The 21,979-nt window shown below is 38.1% G+C and overlaps 2 long non-coding RNA genes across 2 annotated transcripts; both read right to left on the reverse strand.

The window, feature by feature from the left end:
• Positions 1-2,772: 2,772 nt before the first annotated feature.
• On the reverse strand, positions 2,773-8,630 carry LOC127532279 (uncharacterized). Its single transcript, XR_007939645.1, has 5 exons — positions 8,456-8,630; positions 5,869-6,030; positions 5,116-5,210; positions 4,087-4,346; positions 2,773-3,975 (listed from the first exon to the last, which is right to left on the reverse strand). It is a non-coding gene; the product is annotated as an uncharacterized LOC127532279 (long non-coding RNA).
• A 193-nt stretch (positions 8,631-8,823) lies between these two features.
• Positions 8,824-14,321, reverse strand: LOC110968101 (uncharacterized). Its single transcript, XR_007939646.1, has 7 exons — positions 13,199-14,321; positions 12,971-13,086; positions 11,876-11,937; positions 11,711-11,726; positions 11,139-11,191; positions 9,032-9,153; positions 8,824-8,907 (listed from the first exon to the last, which is right to left on the reverse strand). It is a non-coding gene; the product is annotated as an uncharacterized LOC110968101 (long non-coding RNA).
• Positions 14,322-21,979: the final 7,658 nt, after the last annotated feature.

Below are 21,979 nucleotides of genomic sequence, written 5' to 3' on the forward strand. Positions count from 1 at the left end.
CTTTTATGGATCCCCTACATCCAAAATTTGAACAAAAGCCCCTATTCTATTTATTCCTATGTCTGTTTCCATCAGGCCAAATATGTGGTCTAATGTCTTATTTGACCACAGTTTGTGAAAATACTTGGTAATAGGATGCAGATAGTTAACAGCAAATCACTAAAGGCATCAGCCATTAGGTAGGGGTGTCAGTCAGTGTGGTAAAGCTATTATTCTTAATTGGTTGACCATCTGTAACCCCTTTTAAGAGCCATTCCCTCATTCCAATGCAGTAATGGGAAACTGTTAAAACGAGATTACAGTGACCCTCAGTGGCTTCACACTGACAGTACACCCGATCAGTACATCCCAGTGCTCATCGGTGCTCATGCCCATAAAAGCATGTATTTTTTTGGTCTTTTTAGGCTTGCTCAGATAAACTTTCACATGCTTGTGGACACCTGGGAAATGTATCAATTAATGGAAGTATATCACGAAGTGTACTGTCAGATCTGAAACTGGCTCCTTTGTTCCCTCTCTGTTTGGGTCTGAATGGTTAAATCTGCCCTACTAATATGGTCCTCGTCACTAGCTTGTGCTTTCAGACTATGACCTCTTATTACACTTCAAGTTTTCAGACCTCAAAAATGTATTACTGCCATTATTCTGTTTTTGCCAAGGTTAAACAGTAATGCATTTCCAGTCATTATCAATCAAAAACAAACACTTTGCAAATACCAATGGACAACACAGGCCCTAAAGTAGATTTTTTTTTAAAGTGAAATCCCCCATCTGTCCAAATACCCATGTTTGAGATTCTGTCATCATTGAAAAAAACTGAGAACACAAAAGCACAAAAGAAAGTCTCCCAGTAGGCATCCGAATCAGTCCAAACCACCTCAGCTGGCTCCTTTCATCACTGGAGCAGTGGCTCTACTCCGAGCTCCCTCCAAATGTCAAAGCTTCTCACCCTATCTTGAAGGCAAAGCCCAGTCACCTTCTGGAGGAAACTTGTTTTGGCCACTTGTACATGTTATCTCATTGTTTCAGCCACTACCCAGTACTAATGACCATGAAGAGAATTGGACTGTAGCTTAATTAACCACGCCTGACGTACGTCAGCCGGGTTACTGCATTCGCTTCGGTATCTGGCTGGGTAAGTATGTATAGGGTGACCATACGTCCTCTTTTGCCCGGACATGTCCTCTTTAGAGAGGCGTTTATAAAGTCCTTCAAATGTCCGGGTTTTTGATCTTGCCTAGCTTGAGCGTGTCACAGACCAGTGTATTTATCATGGGAGTGTCTACAGATACGGACCCGTACCCGTAGCCCGTGGCCTACGGATACGGCACTTTCCCTTATCATAAATATTAATGAGCCGGCTGATGAACGCGCTTCGTGATTGGCTGGTAATCCGACGGACATAAATATTAATGAGCCGGTTACCATTCACGTTGAATGGTTCTTTTGGAAACACGCTCTGAGAGGCAGAGTTTGAGCCGAACCCCGGAACGCTCCACTCTCACTCACTCCTCGCAGGCTGACAGGCAGGTAGGCACATTGCGAGAGAACACTCGAACCGAAAGAAAATGCCGAAACGCAAATGTCATTTTACTGATGAAATGCGAAAAAAGTACCCCTGTTTTCGTCCGGGTCGTGTCAAATGGGAGGCAGAATGTACGGTCTGCAAAGCTGGGACTTAAGTCTCTGTCGCTAATAAGAAAAGGAAAAAGAAGGAAAAAAAGGACTGTTAACTTGAGGCATTATTTCTATATTTTTTTCATTTGCCATGAGACATTATTTTGAAGAATGGGCAAACTGAACATTGAAGAATAGACTACCTCTCTTTTTTCTTTTTAATATTTTGAGGCATTATTTCTATTTTTACATAATTGATAATTGGGAGGTTATTTTGAAGAATGGTACTCTACCTCACTTTTCCTAACTAAGGTGTAAATGTCAGACTTAAGAGAGATGATTATTTCTTATTTGTTAGACATCTGAATACATGTGTTCCTACACAATTTGAGTCAATAACTATTAAAGACTAGAGCATGCCATATTTGTATGTGACTGATTATATTGTTTAGGAGAATTGCTTTAAATTAATAAATATATTATTTATAAAGCAACTGTTTGTGAGTGTTTTGGGCTATTTTTCTGTATATCCAGGTAAAGTGTTCTTTTCTGGGGAATTCAGAATATCTGTTTAACTGAGTTTGAAGCACAGAAAGCCCCCTGACCCACGGAAAACCCCTAAAAATGGGGGGGATGAAAATTCTCTTTTCAGAGAAACAGAATATGGTCACCCTAAGTATGTATGTATGTATGTCCGGTCAGATATCTCTGCAAGTGCTGAAGTCAGGATAATCAAACTTGGCACTGTAGATCAGTCTAAGGTGCCCTGCTCAGTTGTGGAGTTACAGGTCAGCAGATCAAGTAGGAAGGGAGATACGTAGGATGATCAAAATTGATACAGAGTATCATGCATGGGCGTGGTTCTGCCATCTACTGAGGGCTCGTCTAGTTGGTAAATAGAGATTCACCCTCCGACTCTAATGAAGTTTTCATCAACCTTAGCTGTGCTTAAAGGTTATTAGCAAATGTTAGCACGTTAATGAGGGAAATAAGCCTTCTTTCCAGCCCCTTGCAATAAACTTTCCCATGGGGGTGAAGCACGGTGATGCTGCAGTAATTAGAACACAACCTCTGGTTCTCCTTTTAGGAAATGGGAACCACCACCTGGATCTGCCACTCCACTGGTACTCTCCCCTATCACCAGGTGATCGAAAAGACTTTTATAACCACCGAAAGTTTTTATTTACATAAAGTGCGTCCAAAGAATCAAGATCAAAACTATTTCAGGGGTGTAAAAACAACAATATCACTGATATTCTACACTACAAATAAAGTCCTGTTTGCCCACTAAACAAATATTTTCCAAACAAATTGAACCCCGATCATTGGCTTTGCCATGTACTATGTATGTTACTGTCAGTCTGATATCATTATCAACTGCAAGTCACTAAACTTCAGCCCTCTTGAATAATGACTTACTTTCGAAGTTGGATGATTGTTGACTTAAAGCCAAGTTGACAGCTGAGAGGTGTTTCTTATTTATATTAGAAAAATCAGTTACTATATTCACTGCAACGTACCACAGGCATGAATCAACGTTTTACCGACACAGTATCAATAAAACTAAACATTACAAGTGTAAATGGGTAACATTTTTGACAGGGCTCTCACATAAAACCATAAATAAATGTGGTACTTATATAAAGTTTAGACACAACTTCAAGGGTGTGAATTCATGTTTACTATTTCAGACACTGTTGAAATATAATTAACACATTTAAAACAGGAAATAACAGATACATGATTAAATAGTGACCAGACTAGTGTAAAATCAAAATATGTTCAATAGTTTAGATTTGCTTGCTATCTAAAAAATTTTTTTTACTAATTTCGTGTGGCTGAAGCGATCAACTGTAATGTGCCGAGGTCACATCAGTATCTGGCAAGTAGACCTTTTCACCTAGTCTAGTAATCCATATTGTGGCTTGTAAGTAAAGAATTCAGCTCAGTAAACGGAAGCAACATTCCATCAGTGCCTTAAGATACGGCAGTCAGAAGGTTGAAAAAAATGTGCAGTTGCAAAAATGATCAAACACTGCAATGAAACTGATTCTCATAAAAAAAAACACCTCAGGAGAAGAAGACCAAAAGTTCCCTCTGCTGCAGAAAAGAAGTTCATCAGAGTTACCTCTGTCGAAAATAAACAATTGACAACATCTTAGATTAGAATCAACACCAAGCAGCCGAGTAGGTGTGTAAACACTTTTCACTGATGTAAAATCCAGGTATAAATAGCTTACAAAGAAATAAAAGAATCAAAAGGATGAAGTCATCATTTTAAAAACAGTGGAGTCTGAGCTCTCAATGCACTTCTCAGACATCGAAGGATGTCCTAATCTGAGGCCTGCTGATGCTCATCTATGGAAAAAAAGAAATAGAAGGAAAAGGGGGAAATGATCAAAATGAAAAAAGGTTGTGCTCAAACAATAGTAAACACCAATTTGCCCGGGTTTGTAGATTTTCACTTACCGGATCGTTGCGGGAGAAGTCGTTGTGGGGTTGGGCTGGACTGGGAGACTGCAAGTATCTGGCATTAGAAAATGCAGTCTCCTGCCTGTGTGCTGTTTGTGGCATAGTGGGGGTGCTCATTAGCAGGCTCGACGGTTTGGTGCCATTATATGAAGATGGTTGGGACATCTGGCGAAGAGGTACAGGTCGTGTGTAATCCCTGGCATACCCGCGGTGGATGCCTGATTCTTCATGTGTGAATGAAGGGTTTTGATAATCTCCTAAAAGTAGCACAATAAGTAGGAGTTATGGAACATTTACTGCACCTTAAACCAGAAAACAAAATTATTTATTTTATTTAAATTTATTCTAGTTAGGTTGTTTCACACTTTCTCTAATGTTGACTTATTAGGCTCTAGGGGAAAACATGGCCCTGTCATGTTTGTATTTCTTTAAAATAGTCTCAGTTGTCTTGGGTGATTCTAAGAACAGGATACTGTGGCAGTGTCAAACTAGTGACGGGGGAATTGTTGGGGGGAAAATATGAAATTGTGTGGGTGACCCCAGACTTTAGAACGGTAGTGTATGTCTGTCATAAGTTGGCACCAAAAACGTTCAATTAAATTAAATTAATTTAAATTAAATTAAATTAAATTCAATTCAATTCAATTCAATTTTATTTATATAGCGCCAATTACAGTCAAATTGTCTCAAGACGCTTTACAGAACCCATATGCCTGAATTCTCAGAGAAAGCCCTAAGGTGACAGTGGCAAGGAAAACACCCTTTTAACAGGGAAAAAAAACCTTGAGCAGAACCCGGCTCTTTATGTGGAGGGACACATCTGCCTGCTGGCCGGCGGGTTGAGAGGGACAGAAGAGGTAGAAAGGTAGAGGGGTAGAGGTGGAGGGGTAGAGAGGTAGAAGGGACTTATGTTTTGGAGTGCAATGTGATTCATTGGAAAGCTCTATAAAAACTTAACAACTTCTAAAATAATCCATCCATGTATGTACTACCAAGTGTATAATTAAATGTACATTATAAGCTTACCAGCATTAAATTTGCTCTGTGGACTGTTGGCTCTGGACCACTCCATGTCCTCATTCATCCACTCGTTCACCAGCTTTTCTTTAATGTCCTTCTTCCTGATATCACAAAAGGAAGTTTTTTTTAAAAAAATGCAGTTTTTATTACAAAAGGCACACAGGCCTCATATTAGTCTGAATCATGTCCTTAAAGTTGTGTATTGAGAAACAGCAAACCAAGCTTTTTCACATAGCATGTGAATTTAGCTCTAATAAATAGATGACAGGGAAAATGGAGAAGGTAACTAATTGGTAATCAATTACAACATTATAGGTAACTCTAACCGAGAAGTGCCATACACTTATACACTTATGTATGGAATTTATATTTGCGCACTGCTTTTCACAGCTAATGCAATTTCTAAGTGACACACTATAGTCACCTAAAAGTAAAAGTGGATTTTCTGCATTTAATGATATATACTGTGTATGCATAGTCTGACTTATAAGTTCTTTGAAAGAAAAGCCACATTATTGCATTATTTTTTTTGTTCTTTAAGAATATGTTGCAATCTAAAGCACTTTGAAAACTCAGACAGATCTTAAGTACTAATGTGTGCCTGCTTTGAAACAAAGCATTCAAACTACAAGCACTACCCTGAAATGTCTAATTTATCTGCAGGCTTGAAAAAACTAGGCGACATCTTTCAGTGTTCTCCCACTGGACACATCAACATCACAGTTTTTGACCAATCAAACAAGTCAGTGTACAACTTACTTTGTTTGCTTGCGTTTGTTTATGAGCAGATATGCAGTCAGACCTGCCACAGTCACTAACAGGCAAGTAAGGGTCGCACTTAACCCTACATAAAAAGCAATTTGATTTATAGGTAGCGCACAGTCTTCTCCCAAGTACCAGGTTGAACTCAACGCATTACACCTGAGAAGAAGAACAGAATGAAACCACAGTAAATAACTGTCAATAGTCCAACAAAATAGCAAAAAGAACTTTCATTAAAAATTAAATATTCAAACTAAATAAAAATTTAAATAAACAAAAAGCAAAGACAATGAATAAAAATTAAATATTAAAGCTGACACAAACAGCTTCACCTTGAATCTGCTGGCAAAGTTTATATAATTTTAGTAATTTCTCCATCTTTTAGTACAGATGTAGTAGTAGCACAAATATTTCCCCAGAAACAAAGTAGCGAAAGGTTGAAATTCAGGAAAACCTGACGAATTTTTTTGAAACTTCCACTGGGGAGCAGCAAAGCTATACTTCATGAGTAATGGTCTATCAAGTCCTATTGATTCCATAGATTGATTATCACTCCCCTTGATGACTATGAGTTGAGTTTGGTATGGACTCTGAAAAAATATGTATTACTACATCATGTTTCCCTCAAATAATTTGTTATTATATTGGCTTGGGCATAGGCTTCATGTGAATATTGAGGGGAACGGTTGAGATCACAACAAAACAATGAATATGTTTGTGCGTGTGTGTGTGCGTACAATGGACAATTACATTCGCCATGGCAGGTTAATGGTTTCATGAGCTCAGAATCAGAGGCGAAAATCCCATTTCATTTTTGAGGGGGACAATAAACAGTAAAATTTCAGAGAGTAATTCCTGGGGGGGGGGGGGGGGGGGGGGACACATGAAAAAAATTGCTCGCTCTCTCTCTCTCTCTCCTGCTCCTTTGGAACTTGCCTTGCAGGGTTGAGCCCTCAGCATGTTATTAAAAGTAATAATAGCAGTTATAGCATTGTTCTGTCTTAGTGCATATTCTACCTGCGTACAGGTTTTTCTATGTCCAACCAGCAAATTCAACAATGTTATTAGGTGGAAGGTGGAAATGATACACTTTTATGACCACATCTAGTAGAATTTCTTTGCTCCCTGCTCTAATTTCCACTTTAGTCCATCAAAGTAGCTTTACAAGAAAGTGAAGCTCAAAATAAGTTCCAAAACTACAGAGGAAAGACCATCAAGAATAGTCCAATAACTACTGGACTAACTAGCCGACAAAAAATAATAAAAATCTTCAACGTCTGGATATCTCTGTAAAATATAAATTGGGCTTATATCTGACATTAATATCCTGACAGACGTTTCTGAAAATCCTGTAGTCTATATTTCCTCCCCTCTTTTCCCTCATCTACTTTCCTCTCTGTCCTCCCCTGTCTCTCTGTATCACCTCTGCCACTGCCGCTGTTCTACATACTCGTTTGAGCCTGTTAACGATCATAAGCTATATTATTTCTTCTCATCCTTTAAAAGATCATCGCCACTGTTGACACACGAAGCTGCCGGTAGCCCAGCACGCTGGAAACCCGATAGTATGCGTGGCCGTAGTCGTGCAGCCTCCGGCTCCTCAGACATACCCTTCTTTTAATCTTTCAACAAGTAAAAAATAAAAACTTCTACGTTTATAATTTGCAGCGCTTCTCCTGTGCTTTTATTAAACATTACTATATTATTATTCAATTGTTTTTGTGTGCTTACAATGATTTTTGGAGGAGACAGATTTTTTTTTTTTTTTTTGGGGGGGGGGCACGTCCCCTGCGTCCCCCCCGGGATTTCCGCCGATGCTCAGAATTCTTATTCATATTTTGGGAATAACATTTTTTGGAAATAAAAGTATTGAAAAAAACTGATCTGCCCATGGGGCTGCACAGTGACGTAGTGGTTAGCACTTTTGCCTTGCAGCAGGAAGATCTCTGGTTCAAATCCCGGGGAGGGCCTGGGATGGAATTTGCATGTTCTCCCTGTGCATGCGTGGGTTTTTTCCGGGTACTCCGGCTTCCTCCCACGATCCAAAAATATGCTGAGGTTAATTGATAACTCTAAATTGCCCTTTGGTGTGAATGTGTGTGTGATTGTTCGTCTGTATATGTAGCCCTGCGACAGACTGGCGACCTGTCCAGGGTGTCCCCTGCCTTCACCCGAGTCAGCTGGGATAGGCTCCAGCACCCCCGCGACCCTAGTGAGGATAAAGTAGCGGTGTATAGAGAACGGATGGATGGATGGATGATCTGCCCATATCAGAGGTATTGTTGCAACTGTAAGTAATGCGATTTTTTTTTAATTGTTATTGTATCCTTCAGGAAATATGTGCAAATACCTGACAGCATGCACACCTGAGCAGCGATTTTGTCAAAATGTGAGTGCAATGCTGTCCAATTTTCTTTTAGCAATAGAAACTAGAAAATATTTGGAAAATATACTGAACTTTGGAAACAAAAGATTAGTTTGTTCTTTTCTTTGCAGCATTAGATGCATTAGATATGATTATTGTTTCTGGTATATACAAAAAAAGTGTTTTCGAATTATCAAACGAACAAAAGAGTCAACTTACTCGCAAGTAATTCCAGTGTCGCGGTACACTCTGCATGTTCCGTGACCGTTGCATGTTTGATAGTACCCATACTGTTCATACTCTTTGTCACATCCACTCACACATTTGAGAACTCCACTAGCGTTGTGCATTTCATAGTACTTTGCAAAATCTGCATTTTGCAAAGATTCTTCACAAAAACCTGTTAAGAAAAACATGAAGACATGAAGAGTTCAGTAAGATCAGTGTCATCTCTTGGTTTACGAAACATGCACAGAAACCACTACAGAAAACCCTGACATTTTATAGACACACACTGAACTATGTGCTAAAAAGTGAATTCCTTAATAACATTATACGAGGAGAAGCCGGCAGAGAGTAGGAATATTGACCTGTGGAATTGAATTCTGTGGGATTTACTGTCGGAGGACGTGTGACTTCGTAAGGGCAGTCTGCTGAAGGTTCAGAAGACCCTTTGGATAAAAGAAAAAATATTTTAAGTCAAATTTCTAACATTAATTCTGTAACTTAATGTTTAAATGCTTCTAGTGTGAGTCAATATCATTCTCATAGATTGCTTAAGATTGTCTGTCTTACCTTCTGTGCAGTTTGGAAGCTCTTCAAGAGAGTTTTGGATTGCGATGAAGTCTGTGTTATATGCTGCTGTAGCATTTTCATTATTTGGGATTTTCAAAATCACCTCATGTGTGATACTAATACTGAGACAAAAAAATGTCACACAGCATGTCAGTGCAGGGTTAGAGAAAATTTTGCAATTCAAAGAGGCAATTTTGTGGATGTTATTTCCTAAATATTCTTATCACTGTTATTTTATGTTATGTAAATACACTCATTTCAGTAGCCTAAACATCATCATGATGAACTATACCTTGACAATGCTCAAACACTTGTGCATTTATTTCCACTTATTTTCTAGGTAGGCCTATTATCTATTAAAGATAAATCTTCAAATGCAAAACACCATTTAGGTGGTGTAAAAAATTATACACTTAAAAAAATCAAATAGTTATTAATTTATAGTGTACATTAATAGAAAAGAAATAGTTGCAAATGATGAGGCAAGGCATCCTACTTTAATTCAATGTATTTATATAGAGCCATGTCACAACATACTTTAGAGATATTGCTAGTGTTAACTTGTACTAGAAGATCAGAACCTAAAAAATGGATAACATTCTACTTGCTGTGTTTCTTTACAGTTTCATTTCGATTTAGTTTTGTCAAACAAGTAGCTTTTCACTGTCACTAATTATAGTGAGTTCAAACATTTTTCTAACTAAAAATACAAACAACATAACGTCTTGTTAGAATCTCCTTCTTTAATGTGTGGGTCTGTTTCAGTTTCTCAAAGTCTATTTAAAACAGGCTGAAGAGATATTACATTACAAAGAGGGCACAACTCAAATAAAATGCAATTGCTGAAAATGAAATGAAATGTAGTTTTTAGAAATAGAGCCAAAGGTTAATATTACAGTTTTTCTCTGTCGCTTTGGTACATTTCTCGAATCGTTCTCAACGTTTGCAAAACAGTAAGTGCGTTTCTCAAAACAAATAGTGAAGTACAAATAGTAAAACACCATGGATTACCTGCAAAAGTGAGTCTCTTGCTCAAAATCCTGAGTTCATCTCTCAAAAGTAAATATCTGTGTCAATGAACATGTCAGTGCCATCAGAATGACATGTCCTTGTGTCATTGTGTATGAATAGGACAGTCAAATTGCTTAGTCATGTTGTCATTATTGTAATTTGTTCAGAGACCACATCATTGTGATACAGAAAGGAAAACAGCGCTGCATAGCACCATGAAAAAAACAAAAACACAAAAGTAGAAATGGGAACATAGGACAGTCTCCTTAGGGAAAACTGTACATACAGTGCTGTAGGAATTACAATGTGTTCTTCCTACACCTCTTGACGTTCCTGTCTGTTGGGCCACAAATTCTCATCCACATCACAAATATCTTCTCTTGTGTCTTTGAGCGATTTTAGAAAATCCTAACTCTTCACAGATTTCCCTTTGTTAGAGAAAGTCAAGGTTCACCTGGGACCAATTTACCAATTCAGGACAGATTTTTTTTTGAAAAAGTCTAATGGAAATGTATAAAAATATCCTTGACATATTATGGTAACTTGTTCAACCATTTTGTATGTAAAGACTTATGCAATGAACTAATGCCTAAATGTTGTAGTGGTTGAGACAATTCAAGAGACTCATTACAATACATTTTGATCAACATGACATAAGCAATTGAAAATGCAGGAAACAGCAGAGAATTGTCCATAATCATTTGCATGGATGTACCAAAAACATTTGCAACTTTTTCAAAGAAATGAGAAACTGCTTTTTTGATGTGAGAAATGTACCAATGCGATTCAGAAAAACTGTCAGTAACAGGGTTCCGTGAGTAGGAAATATGCAGGATAGACTAGCAGTTTCCCGATTTTGCCTAGTGATTCTTTCTTTGTAGATCTTCAAAGTCTCCCACCAGAAAAGGACTATTGAGAGGCATATTTGGATGGATAGAAATGTTCTTTTTTTCATTTTTTAAAGTAACATATTGTTTCCATCTGAGGCTGCCAGCATTAAAAGATCCCATGTGCTTACTATATTACATTTTGATATGATAAATGGAAAAATTGTTGCATTATGTGTAATCTCTGTAAATATGTCTGTACTAATTACCCGTTTTCTCTTGGTGTAATATGGACAACCATGGCTTCAGCGGATAATCTCATCTGAAATAGATAGATAGATAGATAGATAGATAGATAGATAGATAGATAGATAGATAGATAGATAGATAGATAGATACTTTATTAATCCCGAGGGAAATTCAAGTGTTCAGCAGCTTACAGCAACATAAAATAACAAAAAGTAACAAAAAGGCATGTTAGTAACATTAATCTGAAAGGTTAGTATGTATTTTGAAAATCGTGTTGTACAATGCTATACTATAAAAAAAAGCGTCTAATTTTAAACTCTATAGAATACTAAATGTAATTAAAATTAAGTACAGTATTTACACATTTCAAGGCATAGTGATTTAAAGTGAATCTGAGTGATTTAAAGTGACTTTGAAAAAAAAGCTAAAAACAGGTAACAAACTCTGGCATAGACGGAGCTATACTGAAGAGGCTGCCTCTCACATCGGTGCCAAATACTGGATAAATACATAATATATAGAATAATTATTGATTGTCTCTAATATTTATTTCTGATTCAGTATTCTGCTGGATAATATTTGAATTCCTTACCTGATCCCCTCCAGGGCTAAAAGAACAAGACAAACAATGAGATTAAAAAAAGCACAGTTTAACAACACTGTTTAATTAAAACTTTAACATTTTATTCACACAAAATCACTTCATAGCTATGATCATTTCTTTATTTACATTATAAATGATACATTAATGGTTTACCTGATATCAGTTACTACAACTTCTTTACACTGTACGGGAATTGCCAGGTAATATTTCTTCATCTGAAATAGCAACATGAAGATGTTTTAAAAATGTCATAGCATGGAGAAACGTCACTGGCCAGATACAATCACGATTATGTATAATTCTCTACATGAGTAGTGGATGAGCAACGGTACTATTAACTAACTTACCAATGTGACTGTCTATGTCAGTCATAATCAGCATTTAAATTTTTAACCCTTTCTATCCTGTTGGAGACTCTGTAAGGATGACCTCATGTCCATTTTTAAAATGCAACCTGCTATTTTAAGAAGGTTCTCAGACCTGGCACACTCAGGGAAAAGACAAACTAGTTCTACTATAATTACAATGGTCTTAGTATTGAAGGGTTTGAAGAATGGTCTGACCTACTTTCTGTAGTTTTAGAGAAAAATGGGTTTAAAGTTTTGTATTTTCAAGAATGGTCTAACATTCGAAGCACCACTGTAATGCTCCAGATGGGCTTTGGGTTAGATCGCTTTGCCACTAAAATCTACAGAAATTAAAACTCAGTTAAGATTTGTTTGTTGGTTTGATCACTGTGCTTCTAACTTCCTCTAGTGCTGTGCTTCATTTCAACATCATTAAATCTGGTAGAGCTGCAGCTAAGAACTGTCTACTGAGTTGTCATAAAGGTAATATTCACTCTTCAACTATTTTATTTAAGGAGGACACTTTCAGTTAAAGTTTTTAAACTTTCATTCATATTTGGTGATGGGGACATGGAGACTGTATTTCAAAGTTCTCCCTATGGACCTGAGTTTCAGTGGTTTTTCAGGAGGCAGTTCAAATCTTTGGACTTGTTTTATCATTGCTATTGTTGACTCATTATGTGAGAAACCTTCCAAATACATTGTGTATTAATTTATGATAATTATTAATTTAGAGCTGCTCAACACATGCGTTCGACTTTACAACATCATTTTATTTTCTTCTTGCTTTTTCTTTAGTCACAACACAAATAGTCATGAAAATGTTATAACAAAACAGTTCAACAAAAGTGGCACACATCTATGGCTGTGTCATTGAATTAGTGGCTGAATGTTGATTTACCCGCTCAGTGAAGTTTTGAACCAATTCTTTGTATTTGGGTGTTGTATCATCATCATAGTCAGGAATGTATACCTGATTGATCACCACATTAACTTCCACTGCTTGCTCAAGTTCATCTACAAAGAAAATCAAACATATGGAAAAAATTAGGACAACATCTGCATACAAGTTGTGCTGGGTAACTTTTTAAACTTAATGAAGGCAAAGGTAGTAAGAAATTGACAGTACCTGGCTGAACAACAGGTTTAACAAACTGACAGAACTCTCCAGTGAATGTATCAAGACATAAGCAGTCAGTTCCATTGGAAGTACCACCATTTTGGCAGATAAGAGGCTCTGTTGTAGGTCCTGATGAAGGTGATGTTGTTGTCTGTTGGGATGTTGATGTTAATGTACTAGTCTGAGCAGATGTTTCCTGTATTGTGGTTGTCTCAACAGGCTCAGTGGTTGTTTTGTCATTGGGAGTAGTTGGGTCAGGTGTTGCTGTTGTCTTTACAGTCTCAGGAGTTTCTGAATGAGTTGGAGCGGTTGGTTCAGTCACAAATGTGGTCTCAGTTGACTCAGCAGTTACTGTGTTTGGTGTTGATGAAATTGTCTGTTGGGGTGTTGATGTTAATGTACTAGTCTGAGCAGATGTTTCCTGTATTGTGGTTGTCTCAACAGGCTCAGTGGTTGTTTTGTCATTGGGAGTGGTTGGGTCAGGTGTTGCTGTTGTCTCTACAGTCTCAGGAGTTTCCGAATGAGTTGGAGCGGTTGGTTCAGTCACAAATGTGGTCTCAGTTGACTCAGCAGTTACTGTGTTTGGTGTTGATGAAATTGTCTGTTGGGGTGTTGATGTTAATGTTCCAGTCTGAGCAGATGTTTCCTGTATTGTGGTTGTCTCAACAGACTCCGTGGTTGTTTTGTCATTGGGAGTGGTTGGGTCAGGTGTTGCTGTTGTCTTTACAGTCTCAGGAGTTTCTGAATGAGTTGGAGCGGTTGGTTCAGTCACAAAGGTGGTCTCAGTTGACTCAGCAGTTACTGTGTTTGGTGTTGATGAAATTGTCTGTTGGGGTGTTGATGTAAATGTTCCAGTCTGATCAGTTGTTTCCTGTATTGTGGTTGTCTCAACAGGCTCAGTGGTTGTTTTGTCATTGGGAGTGGTTGGGTCAGGTGTTGCTGTTGTCTTTACAGTCTCAGGAGTTTCCGAATGAGTTGGAGCGGTTGGTTCAGTCACAAATGTGGTCTCAGTTGACTCAGCAGTTACTGTGTTTGGTGTTGATGAAATTGTCTGTTGGGGTGTTGATGTAAATGTTCCAGTCTGATCAGTTGTTTCCTGTATTGTGGATGTCTCCGGTGAAATCCCGAAATCTGAAAAATCTAATTTCAAGAGGAAAAGAAATAATTTTTTTTTAGTAAATTAAGAGATGTAAAGGGTTCTAACTATTTGTCAAAGTAATTTTGCTAAATAATCTCTAAACCAGTGGATTTTTGCCATGTTTTAGAACATTCTAATACATTATAAAATTTACACAACTGATGCGGTAGTTTTCTAGTCAGTTTGCAGTCAATTTCAAGTCAAGATTTAAACTAAAACATTTAATGAGCTTGCTATGAGGATCCATCACTGAGAGAGACTTGTACATTGTGGCTACTCACCAGACTGAAAATGGTGTATGTGGAGCTATAAGCAAATGTTTTAAAGTTTCAAAGGATAATTAAAAAGTACAAAGCAATTTGGTAGGAAATCAAAAATGAACCCTGCTCTGGCAAGAACGGTAGTGCAAGAGGCCAAAAACAATCCAAGGACCAAGACCACCCTGATGGATTTGACATCAGCAAAGACATTTTAACCCTTGTTTATTAATTAGTCATTGAAACTATCATTGCCTATAACATCTCAACCTGATTCAACTTCCTCACCATGAAACACAAAACAAAACTCTCCCGAATAATGCATCAGGCCAGTAAAATTACTCTGTTACAGACCTGGACCTGTGCGCTCTTCCTCCACTACTATGATTTGTATTGTGATCAGCTGCTTATTGTACATCTCTGTGGTTTCGCCCTGGTTTTGCCATTCTGAAAATGTTCACCCTGAAATTTCTTCAGAAATATAAGTGCTATTTCAACAGTATTATGCTTCAGTAATTAGCCACAATACAACTTACAGATCACAGTGGATGTTCAAAGCACAAAAAATTCAATCACAAAGGTTAAGTGCTGCAGTATATTGTCCCCATCGAGAATGAAGATGGGATTTTAAACGCACACAGGGTTTAAGACTCAGACTAATTTACTGGGTGGGTTTTCTGTGGTGCAGACGAGGAAGAATCTGGGATGCCAGTGAAATCCCAATGGGAGGGATGATTTAATTTTTTGACAGTTTGGTCTATATTAGTGCAAAATTTCTGTCCATGAAACTGGACATGCTGTTTTCACTTCGAATTTTTTTGCACAAAGTTACTTTTGTAATGTTGAATAAACCCCTCTGTGGTTGTTGTATTTTACTTTATGATCAAAACAAATTGTCAAGATCTAGAAATTATTTTCAGTTTACATTCATTTCCACATCTGTGTAGTAATCCTGACCACCTGTACAGGAAGAATGTTAAATTATCTCCCTGCCTTGTAACCATATACAATTTATACATAAAAGAAATACATAAACGTTGTGGCAGTACAATGGACAGATTTAAAATAGCAGTTGCATTCACTGAAAAATTACAGTTATTGTTGTCTGTGTAATTTTTACACTTTGCAAAGGCGTCCCTCGGGCTGGATTGGACTCTCTGGCAGGCCGCTTTTTGCCTGCAGGCCTTATGTTTGACCCCCCTGATGTAAAGGATCTCAGAGGATAAGTAGCAGTTATGAACTACTGCTGCATACTAACAGGGTTCTGAACTCCAAATTCATGTAATTTATTTTATTTATGAATCAGGACAAATTCACTGCTTATTTTAGTATATTTGTTTTCCATGACACACAGTAAAATGTTTTCTTACTATGTACCAAAGACTGATTTTCTTGATTACATGGACCCACGATGCCATCTAGTCAACACCAAATGAACTGCGAAAGTCAGGGCTCGACTGTCGTATTACAAAATCTCAAGATCCATCCATCCATTCTCTGTACACCGCTTTATCCTCACGAGGGTCGCGAGGGGTGCTGGAGCCTATCCCAGCTGACTCGGGCGAAGGCAGGGGACACCCTGGACAGGTCACCAGTCTGTGACAGGGCCACATATATAGACGAACAATCACACTCGCATTCACACCTACGGGAAATTTAGAGTATCCAATTAACCTCAGCATATTTTTGGACTGTGGGAGGAAGCCGGAGTGCCCGGAGAAAACCCACGCATGCACAGAGAGAACATGCAAACTCCATGCAGAAAGATCCCAGGCCCAGAAATCTCAAGATATGTATGTTATTCCTGTGATAAATATTATTATTACAAGAAATTACTTATTCTTTCAGATAATTAATGGTTTATTTCACTATGGATTTCAAATGTGTTATGCCCTTTATTTCACTTTTTGCCCTTTTGCATTTTTACTACTCTTCCTCTTATTCTTTAGTCACATAGCCTACTCTGTTTCCTTGTTGCTCGTTGCTTTTCTTAACTGCTTCAAGCCAAAACAGAGATTCTTTAGCCACTTACAATTCCCAATCTCCTGCAGCTTCAATTTGAAGTTCTTGTGTCATCTGTCCAGTGTCAATTACTTCTAAAAGTATTTATCTTTAGCTGAACATTAACTACCTGTATGGCAACAAAAGGAGGACTGCTGAGTCAGACTCCCTTCATTGAACAGCAGAGACCAATGGCAGATTTCTGTTGTCTGATAACTACACAACGCTTTGGAAAATGACATTCTGAAATGAAAATGACTGTGTAGAAGTTTTCAATCCCCAAAACAGCTGTTTTTAATTCCAACCAGAGGAATCTTTAAATCAACTATAGTACAAAACAGGTGAGGCCATCATTATCTCAGTCCCAAATTGGGTTGGTGTCTTAATAGCAGAACAATCAGCATTTTGGTTGAACTTTTAAACCGTAGTTATCAGACTAGCAAAGTTAGATCACCATTAAATTGTCCTTGTTTTTACCATTTTTCAATTTATCTTGCTTTAATGTAGAAATTACCCACCTACAGTTTTCATTCTATGTTGACTGTCATTTGGCTGCTATTCATTACTGTTTAAAAAATAAATAAATAAATCAGTACAATACTAATCTATTTGGACAGTTATTCTTTTGTTTATTAGTGCATTGAAATGCATTATGTGTCATCTAATGTACCTGTTTATCTTAGGTGACAAATATTGCAGGTGTACCATGGCCCTCTCTGTCTTTGTTCAATGTATATCTGAATAAAGCTTTGACATAAAAGTGATTTATCCCTACACTACACAATGTTGTCACTTTAGCAGACTGATGAGGCAACAATGTTACATACCCCATGTCTGCAAAGGACTTTACATTGCCGTTACAGCTTGCACGGAAAAATGACCAGTGCGCACATTCAGATACTGTCAGATTAACTTACAGGAATGCATGTCTGAAAAGAATCTTCAGAATTAAAAAGCTGGTGATTGTGATCATAAATGTTACTTTAAAGCAACAAAATTTAAGTAAAACCAACAAAGCTTGTCTCCCTAATAACACATACAAGGCTGAAACAACTACTCTTTGGACAATCCATAACAAAGACATTAAAGAGATTTTAGGCTGTAAGTGGTATAATCTACAGAAAACAAAAATAACAAAGACATGACTTAACATAAAAATGTCACTTCAGCCACATTCCTACACAGACAAATGGTAAGGTTTATGTGAGTGAAAAATTTGAATGACTCTTACCATCCGCAGAATATGAGCTGATGAGTAAAGCACAGAAAATCAGGAAATGTGAAGAAAACGCCATAACCACACAATAGTGAGCATGCCAAATTTGTGTCTATTCAAGTCCACCAAGTAGGTTGTGAATTGGCTGATCTCAGTGGACTTGCTCTATTTAAAGGAATCCTCCCAGTGTCAAAGTGTAGGGAAACGTCACAGATAGCAAGACTATGAGATCACAAGGAGGTAAGATAACCAAGCGTGACATCAAACCACCTGAATATTACATTTTAAAATGCACAACCTTTTCATATATCTCTGCAGTAATTACACTACATTCCTATCAGTGCACCCTGAGTGCACTGATAGGAATGTAGTTTATTAAGAGGTGATTTTGCTACCCACCAGTGCAAATTGTACATAAAGCAAGAGCAGTCATTTTGTTCATTATCACACCTTGTCTCTTGCTATCTTAATGTGTGTAAAATTCATGATACAGCCGTGCTGCACCAGGAGTGGGTTTTAGTTCAGTTTGCTGGAAAAGAAGTAGAAAAAGAAGATAAATGAACAGCAGTGCTTTATTTTCAATACATAAATGATGTTGAATAATTCACCAAATTTCCTGATGTCCATCTTTAATTTTTCATAATGTCAGCATATTGTAATTACAGTTTAACTAAGGGAAAGATAATGTCAAATAAAGTACTGCTAAGGCACAGCTGAACTTATCAACCAAGGCAGGTTAGGGAAATATTGCAGTTAGAGTCAAAAGAAAATTTAGTGTTAACTGCAGATCTGTGAGAAGATACAAACTCTAGTTTTCTAGACACCAAGTTTAAACTTGTGTTCTTTAGAGTTGGCAAGATGGAGTCAGTAATAATTCCTGGGAACATGAGAACACTATCTACTCTTAATTTGGAATTGAATTAAGTATGATTTTGGTGACAACTTAAACTTTGCTGAGCTTAGTTTGTTGTGCAACAACAAAAAACAATCGCAAAAAAGATCCACTTATCTAACTTATGAAAAATTTTAAACCAGGCTAATTGTGAGTGAGGTTGCATGGTGTCTTGGTGGTTAGCACTATCGCCTCACAGCTAGTTTGTGTCCTGGCCTGGGTCTGGGATCTTTCTGCATAGTGGTTGCATTTTCTCTCTGAGCATGTCTGAGCATCTCCAGCTTCCTCCTGCAGTCCAAAAACATGCTGAGGTTAATTGGTGATTCTAAATTCTATGATTATTATGATTATTATGATTGTTTGTTTGTATATGTCGCCCTGTGATAGACTGGTGACCTGTTCAGGGTGTCCCCTGCCTTCACCCTAAGTCAGCTGGGATAGACTCCAGCCCCTCTATGACCCTAATGAGGATTGAGCGGCGTATAGAAAATGGATGGAAAATTGTGAGATACAGGAAGCAGGGACTACCCTTCCCTACCCTTCCCCTCATGTGGGCATGGGTGTGTGGGTATATGTGGAATGTTTACAGGTCATCATCATCATCACCATCATGATAAACGCAGTTCCGCAAGGTCTTTCTTGACTGTCACATCCCACGTTTTCCTGGGGCGACCTTGAAGGCATGTTCCCTATGTATCCCACTCATTGGTTAATTAACTGATTGAGCTCACCTGTGGCGGGGAAAGGTCTACCTATCTATTCTTCATTCCTGCACCCTAAAAGCCTGACTCAGACTACTGTGCAACGTTGGATCATTGAATAACATTCAGTTAGTCAAGCCAGCTCCTAGTTATTGTTTCGTGTTTCGCTTGTCGTTTCAGTTAGTAACCTGTACTTTCTTTGTCCAGTCCGTGATCACGCCGCTTGCGCTGCTGACCTGCTTTGCTAACGCTACAGACCATCTGTCTTGCCTTTCTCCTGGATACGATATGGATTCCACTCCACTTCGGTTCTGTGGGATCTCCATGCCAAAACCCACATCAGAGCATTACAAATGCCCAATCTAGCTCATAAGACTAAGTCTGTCTGGTATGATAGTGTATTGTGTTTTTGCTTAGTACTGCTAACCACTGTGATTTCCATGTAATGCACCCACCAGCCAGCAGTTGTTCCCCTGAGTAGTCACCCTGTTTAACCTCCCCAGCCACATCGCTTTCCCTTGGCCTACATTTGACTTCCTGCAAACATTGTACAATTTATGATTGTATTTGAAATTGTTTCTTAATTTATTTATTCTTTATTTTTACCAGGTAAGAACAGTTGAGAACAATTTCTAATTTACAATGATGACATGGCAAGAGGTCCCAGCATTTTTTTTTTTGTGTGTGCGCTGTTTCTGTCACCTTGCACTTGAACCACTAACCCGATCTTTGACAATACCACACTGTCTGCTTTTCATTTTCATTTATGTGTTTACTCATTTGCATCGAAGTAGACAAGTCCCGCAATTAAATGAGTCAAATGCACAAAATCTACTATCCAAAAGAGGATTATGCCTCAGCTTCCCTTTCAGACACTTGGCTCTCACAGCAACAAATATGAAAAGTACTAATTCTGAGATCAAAGTTTATCTTCTAAAAAGAACGATACCTTACGTTTGAAGCAATATTTAAACATCAGTATAACACCTACAATGCCAAGGGCTTGCTAAGATATGCTCATGTGATTTAAAGATAAGATATAAGAAGATAACTTCGCCTTGCAGCAAGAAGATCCTGGGATCTTTCTGCATGGAGTTTGCATGTTCTCCCTGTGCATGCGTGGGTTTTCTCCGGGCACTCCGGCTTCCTCCCACAGTCCAAAAATATGCTGAGGTTAATTGATCACTCTAAATTGCCCGTAGGTGTGAATGTGAGTGTGATTGTCTGTCTGTATATGTAGCCCTGCGACAGACTAGCGACCTGTCCAGGGTGTCCCCTGCCTTCGCCCGAGTCAGCTGGGATAGGCTCCAGCATCCCCCGTGACCCAAGTGAGGATAAAGCGGTGTATAGAGAATGGATGGACGGACATTTGAGGGATCACTTACTGCTATCAATGAACAGTCTCCAATCTGTGGGGTCATACTTTGGTACCCCTAGCTTGTGTAGGAGACCCCCAATGTTTGAACAATGCACCAAATCATTCTCCTCAGAGAAAAAACAGAGGTATTCCTGGTGTCTGTTTCTGTAAAATGTTATGCGAGTACTGTCTGCAAGAAGGTTCTTTTCCTTCAGTCGGGAAGCCAAAAGCTTAGATCACGAACTAGATCATTTAGCTCTATTTGTGTGAAAGGATGTGGAGCATCATCATCAAGAAACACCTGATCCTATTGATCTTCATGGTCACTAGAGGAATCTCCCTCACTAATATCTGGAAGCTCTCCAAAGACAGGTACTGGGATGTCATCACAGTGAGCTACAGGATGACGTGCTGATTGAAGATCAGGATATGTAAGGCTGCCCCTGTTCTTTCTGTTAATCCCAGTTACATCTACAGCACAGAAGAAGCAGTCAGTGACATGGTTTGCTGGTTCTCTCCAAACCATGGGAACTCCAAACTTTAGACAACTCTTCTTGCCCTTTGTCCATTGATGCAGATACTCAGTACATGCTTTGCGCACCATATGTGGGGCCCAGGCTTTATCCTGGTCACCAAGCTTTATACCAAAATAGACATTATAGGCACACTTTATGAAGCTTGTAACAGAGTTCCTGTTAGGTGCCAATGTGTATTCACCACAGATGTAGCAGAATACATCAGGTTGATTTTTGCAAGCTCTTCTGCAAGAAGCCATGGTATTCACCTATGTGCAAAGAATAAAAATAAGTAATTTACTGAAGATATTTCAAGAAACAAAAACTGGGTATCATCCAAAACAATATACGATAGAGATATACACCAAAAATATAGTGATTGTAAGTTGTAGATGCGTAAACAATAAAGCAATCATACGCATATATATATAAAGAAAAGGTGAAAAACAACAAATGGTCATAGTTAAAAAAAGTTGACCTGATAGAACAAAACTAATGTTATATTTGAATTCTGCACCCCAAAATTATCTTAAAACAGCTTTCAAACCTCAGACAATTTTTTTGTTGTTGACCAGTGTAATCTGCCCTTTATTATTCATAGTGCTAATAATAAAGTAAAAAAAATGATACAGAAATCATGTATTTAAATGTATGTGTTTTTATTCAGTTTGACTATCCACTTTGTGCAAGACAGCAAGGTTATAAAAGTTAAA

Source organism: Acanthochromis polyacanthus, chromosome 23 (genome assembly GCF_021347895.1).
Source record: "Acanthochromis polyacanthus isolate Apoly-LR-REF ecotype Palm Island chromosome 23, KAUST_Apoly_ChrSc, whole genome shotgun sequence".
Classification (NCBI taxonomy): Eukaryota; Metazoa; Chordata; class Actinopteri; family Pomacentridae; genus Acanthochromis; species Acanthochromis polyacanthus.